A 6,069-nucleotide genomic window follows, 5' to 3' on the forward strand; every position below is an offset into this window, starting at 1 on the left:
TCGAGCTGTATTTGGAACCTGGGGTTTTTCCCGAACGATGCACGGAAAAACTGCCCCTTCCTGTGGACTTCATTCACAGGGTGGAGTTCGGAGAGGTGTCCGGGCATCGGGTTCTTCTCAAGAGGGGACCGGGAAATCGGGGTCCTACGGAATGTGGAACCACCCACGAGGCCACGTCTGGAATGTCTTCGTGAGACCGGCCTCATCCTGAGGTGCGACCGGAAGGTCGGGAACCCCTTCCAGACAAAGCAGGGGAGTCGACCCTCCTGTCCAGATCAGGAGGGGAGAAAGGGCTCAGAGGAGGGGGTGCCGGAAAACCTCAGTGTTCCTCTCGAGGGAGACCGGGATTTCGGGGAACTTTGTGGGTCGCATCAAGGGTGCCAAGTGCCCTTTCGACCTCCAATTCCTAACGTGGGACCTCTCCTGAGACGATGTAGCGGGAAAGGGCTTCATCTTGCGATGACGGGGGAGCCACGTGGTTTTTCTGGAGTTACGGCGGGATTCTCGAGTTACGACGGGGAATTCAGGATGCCTCTTGTGTTGGCCCAGGCAAGTCCAATCTTCCATTCGAGTTGCGAAGGAAAGCTGGGGATTGCTCTCGAGTGACTGCAGGGCCAATGGACCTCATCTAGGCTTGTGTCCAGAAGCCAGTGTTCCTCTCCAGGGGCGACAGGGATCTCGGGGTTGCATTCCAGACGCACCTGGGGAGACAGGCATTCATCTCGAGTGGAAGCAAAGAACCCCGCTCTGCTCTCGAATCGCGACGGGTATCTCTTGGAGCTCACTGGGTGGACTCAAGGGAGTCAAGCCTCCTGAGGCGTTTGGAGAGAGGTCGCGAGATTGGTCTCTAGGCCATGCAGGAGACGAAGGCCCTCATTTCTCGATGACGGGGAATCTCGGGGTTGTTCTCGAGCGGCGGCCCCAGTGTGCGGTTTCTCACGAGGTACGACGGCGAGGTCAGTGAGCCTCTCGTGGGGCGTCAGGGAAGTCGGGTCTCCACGCGAGTGGCGAGGGGGAGCGTGTCACTGGTCCCGAGCCATGGTAGGGGAATCTGGCCTCGAGACGTGTTGAAGAAGGTCTCTCGAGGTCTTTCTCGGGTTGAGGCAGGAAACCCTGGGTTCCCTCGACTTGTGCAGGTGACCTCAGGGGGCTTCTCATGGTGGCTCTGAGAAGTCAGGGAAACTGGAGGTGGGAGGGGCCTCTCGGGACCCCACTGGGTTTGGTGCATTGGAAGAGGGCCTCATCTCCAGTTGAGGCAGGAACCGCAGGGTACCTCTGATTTCAGACTCCGATCGCAGGGTCCCTGCAGACTGGGGACAGGAGAGTCAGGCCTCGTCTTGGCTTGAGGCATGGAACTCCGCTTGCCTCTCGAGATGTCCCCGGGGAGAGAGGCCGCTTGTCGAGCTGTATTTGGAACCTGGGGTTTTTTCCGAACGATGCACGGAAAAACTGCCCCTTCGTGTGGACTTCATTCACAGGGTGGAGTTCCGAGAGGTGTCCGGGCATCGGGTTCTTCTCAAGAGGGGACCGGGAAATCGGGGTCCTACGGAATGTGGAACCACCCACGAGGCCACGTCTGGAATGTCTTCGTGAGACTGGCCTCATCCTGAGGTGCGACCGGAAGGTCGGGAACCCCCTGCAGACAAAGCAGGGGAGTCGACCCTCCTGTCCAGATCAGGAGGGGAGAAAGGGCTCAGAGGAGGGGGTGCCGGAAAACCTCAGTGTTCCTCTCGAGGGAGACCGGGATTTCGGGGAACTTTGTGGGTCGCATCAAGGGTGCCAAGTGCCCTTTCGACCTCCAATTCCTAACGGGGGACTTCTCCTGAGGCGCTGTAGCGGGAAAGGGCTTCATCTTGCGATGACGGGGGAGCCACGTGGTTTTCCTCGAGTTACGGCGGGATTCTCGAGTTACGACGGGGAATTCAGGATGCCTCTTGTGTTGGCCCAGGCAAGTCCAATCTTCCATTCGAGTTGCGAAGGAAAGCTGGGGATTGCTCTCGAGTGACTGCAGGGCCAATAGACCTCATCTAGGCTTGTGTCCAGAAGCCAGTGTTCCTCTCCAGGGGCGACAGGGATCTCGGGGTTGCATTCCAGACGCACCCGGGGAGACAGGCATTCATCTCGAGTGGAAGCAAAGAACCCCGCTCTGCTCTCGAATCGCGACGGGTATCTCTTGGAGCTCACTGGGTGGACTCAAGGGAGTCAAGCCTCCTGAGGCGTTTGGAGAGAGGTCGCGAGATTGGTCTCTAGGCCATGCAGGAGACGAAGGCCCTCATCTCTCGATGACGGGGGAATCTCGGGGTTGTTCTCGAGCGGCGGCCCCAGTGTGCGGTTTCTCACGAGGTACGACGGCGAGGTCAGTGAGCCTCTCGTGGGGCGCCAGGGAAGTCGGGTCTCCATGCGAGTGGCGAGGGGGAGCGCGTCACTGCTCCCGAGCCATGGTAGGGGAATCTGGCCTCGAGACGTGTTGAAGAAGGTCTCTCGAGGTCTTTCTCGGGTTGAGGCAGGAAACCCTGGGTTCCCTCGACTTGTGCAGGTGACCTCAGGGGGCTTCTCATGGTGGCTCTGAGAAGCCAGGGAAACTGGAGGTGGGAGGGGCCTCTCGGGACCCCACTGGGTTTGGTGCATTGGAAGAGGGCCTCATCTCCAGTTGAGGCAGGAACCGCAGGGTACCTCTGATTTCAGACTCCGATCGCAGGGTCCCTGCAGACTGGGGACAGGAGAGTCAGGCCTCGTCTTGGGTTGAGGCATGGAACTCCGCTTGCCTCTCGAGATGTCCCCGGGGAGAGAGGCCGCTTGTCGAGCTGTATTTGGCACCTGGGGTTTTTCCCGAACGATGCACGGAAAAACTGCCACTTCGTGTGGACTTCATTCACAGGGTGGAGTTCGTAGAGGTGTCCGGGCATCGGGTTCTTCTCAAGAGGGGACCGGGAAATCGGGGTCCTACGGAATGTGGAACCACCCACGAGGCCACGTCTGGAATGTCTTCGTGAGACCGGCCTCATCCTGAGGTGTGACCGGAAGGTCGGGAACCCCTTGCAGACAAAGCAGGGGAGTCGACCCTCCTGTCCAGATCAGGAGGGGAGAAAGGGCTCAGAGGAGGGGGTGCCGGAAAACCTCAGTGTTCCTCTCGAGGGAGACCGGGATTTCGGGGAACTTTGTGGGTCGCATCAAGGGTGCCAAGTGCCCTTTCGACCTCCAATTCCTAACGTGGGACTTCTCCTGAGACGCTGTAGCGGCAAAGGGCTTCATCTTGCGATGACGGGAGAGACACGTGGTTTTTCTGGAGTTACGGCGGGATTCTCGAGTTACGACGGGGAATTCAGGCTGCCTCTTTTGTTGGCCCAGGCAAGTCCAATCTTCCATTCGAGTTGCGAAGGAAAGCTGGGGATTGCTCTCGAGTGACTGCAGGGCCAATAGACCTCATCTAGGCTTGTGTCCAGAAGCCAATGTTCCTCTCCAGGGGCGACAGGGATCTCGGGGTTGCATTACAGACGCACCCGAGGAGACGGGCATTCATCTCGAGTGGAAGCAAAGAACCCCGCTCTGCTCTCGAGTCGCGATGGGTATCTCTTGGAGATCACTGGGTGGACTGAAGGGAGTCAAGCCTCCTGAGGCGTTTGGAGAGAGGTCGCGAGATTGGTCTCTAGGCCATGCAGGAGACGAAGGCCCTCATCTCACGATGACGGAGGAATCTCGGGGTTGTTCTCGAGCGGCGGCCCCAGTGTGCGGTTTCTCATGAGGTACGACGGCGAGGTCAGTGAGCCTCTCGTGGGGCGCCAGGGAAGTCGGGCCTCCATGCGAGTGGTGAGGGGGAGCGCGTCACTGCTCCCGAGCCATGGTAGGGAAATCTGGCCTCGAGACGTGTTGAAGAAGGTCTCTCAAGGTCTTTCCCGTGTTGAGGCAGGAAACCCTGGGTTCCCTCGACTTGTGCAGTTGACCTCAGGGGGCTTCTCATGGTGGCGCTGAGAAGCCAGGGAAACTGGAGGTGGGAGGGGCCTCTCGGGACTCCACTGGGCTTGGTGCATTGGAAGAGGGCCTCATCTCCAGTTGAGGCAGGAACCGCAGGGTACCTCTGATTTCAGACTTCGATCGCAGGGTCCCTGCAGACTGGGGACAGGAGAGTCAGGCCTCGTCTTGGCTTGAGGCATGGAACTCCGCTTGCCTCTCGAGATGTCCCCGGGGAGAGAGGCCGCTTGTCGAGCTGTATTTGGAACCTGGGGTTTTTTCCGAACGATGCACGGAAAAACTGCCCCTTCGTGTGGACTTCATTCACAGGGTGGAGTTCCGAGAGGTGTCCGGGCATCGGGTTCTTCTCAAGAGGGGACCGGGAAATCGGGGTCCTACGGAATGTGGAACCACCCACGAGGCCACGTCTGGAATGTCTTCGTGAGACCGGCCTCATCCTGAGGTGCGACCGGAAGGTCGGGAACCCCCTGCAGACAAAGCAGGGGAGTCGACCCTCCTGTCCAGATCAGGAGGGGAGAAAGGGCTCAGAGGAGGGGGTGCCAGAAAACCTCAGTGTTCCTCTCGAGGGAGACCGGGATTTCGGGGAACTTTGTGGGTCGCATCAAGGGTGCCAAGTGCCCTTTCGACCTCCAATTCCTAACGTGGGACTTCTCCTGAGACGCTGTAGCGGGAAAGGGCTTCATCTTGCGATGACGGGGGAGCCACGTGGTTTTTCTCGAGTTACGGCGGGATTCTCGAGTTACGACGGGGAATTCAGGCTGCCTCTTGTGTTGGCCCAGGCAAGTCCAATCTTCCATTCGAGTTGCGAAGGAAAGCTGGGGTTTGTTCTCGAGTGACTGCAGGGCCAATAGACCTCATCTAGGCTTGTGTCCAGAAGCCAATGTTCCTCTCCAGGGGCGACAGGGATCTCGGGGTTGCATTCCAGACGCACCCGGGGAGACGGGCATTCATCTCGAGTGGAAGCAAAGAACCCCTCTCTGCTCTCGAATCGCGACGGGTATGTCTTGGAGCTCACTGGGTGGACTCAAGGGAATCAAGCCTCCTGAGGCGTTTGGAGAGAGGTCGCGAGATTGATCTCTAGGCCATGCAGGAGACGAAGGCCCTAATCTCTCGATGAAGGGCGAATCTCGGGGTTGTTCTCGAGCGGCGGCCCCAGTGTGCGGTTTCTCACGAGGTACGACGGCAAAGTCAGTGAGCCTCGCGTGGGGCGCCAGGGAAGTCGGGTCTCCATGCAAGTGACGAAGGGGAGCTCGTCACTGCTCCCGAGCCATGGTAGGGGAATCTGGCCTCGAGACGTGTTGAAGAAGGTCTCTCGAGGTCTTTCTCGGGTTGAGGCAGGAAACCCTGGCTTCCCTCGACTTGTGCAGGTGACCTCAGGGGGCTTCTCATGGTGGCTCTGAGAAGCCAGGGAAACTGAGGTGGGAGGGGCCTCTCGGGACTCCACTGGGCTTGGTGCATTGAAAGAGGGCCTCATCTCCAGTTGAGGCAGGAAACGCAGGGTACTTCTGATTTCAGACTCCGATCGCAGGGTCCCTGCAGACTGGGGACAGGAGAGTCAGGCCTCGTCTTGGGTTGAGGCATGGAACTCCGCTTGCCTCTCGAGATGTCAACGGGGAGAGAGGCCGCTTGTCGAGCTGTATTTGGAACCTGGGGCTTTTCTCCGGACTTTGCACGGGCGAGTCACTGCCCCTTCGTGTTGACTTCATTCACAGGGTGGAGTTCGGAGAGGTGTCCGCGCATCGGGTTCTTCTCAAGAGGGGACGGGGAAATCGGGGTCCTACGGAATGTGGAACCACCCACGAGGCCACGTCTGGAATGTGTTCGTGAGACCGGCCTCATCCTGAGGTGCGACCGGAAGGTCGGGAACCCCTTCCAGACAAAGCAGGGGAGTTGACCCTCCTGTCCAGATCAGGAGGGGAGAACGGGCTCAGAGGAGGGGGTGCCAGAAAACCTCAGTGTTCCTCTCGAGGGAGACCGGGATTTCGGGGAACTTTGTGGGTCGCATCAAGGGTGCCAAGTGCCCTTTCGACCTCCAATTCCTAACGTGGGACTTCTCCTGAGACGCTGTAGCGGGAAAGGGCTTCATCTTGCGATGACGGG

This window comes from Bos grunniens, chromosome 24 (genome assembly GCF_055505025.1).
Source record: "Bos grunniens cultivar Pamir isolate PY7600 chromosome 24, Bosgru_T2T1.0, whole genome shotgun sequence".
Lineage (NCBI taxonomy): Eukaryota > Metazoa > Chordata > Mammalia > Artiodactyla > Bovidae > Bos > Bos grunniens.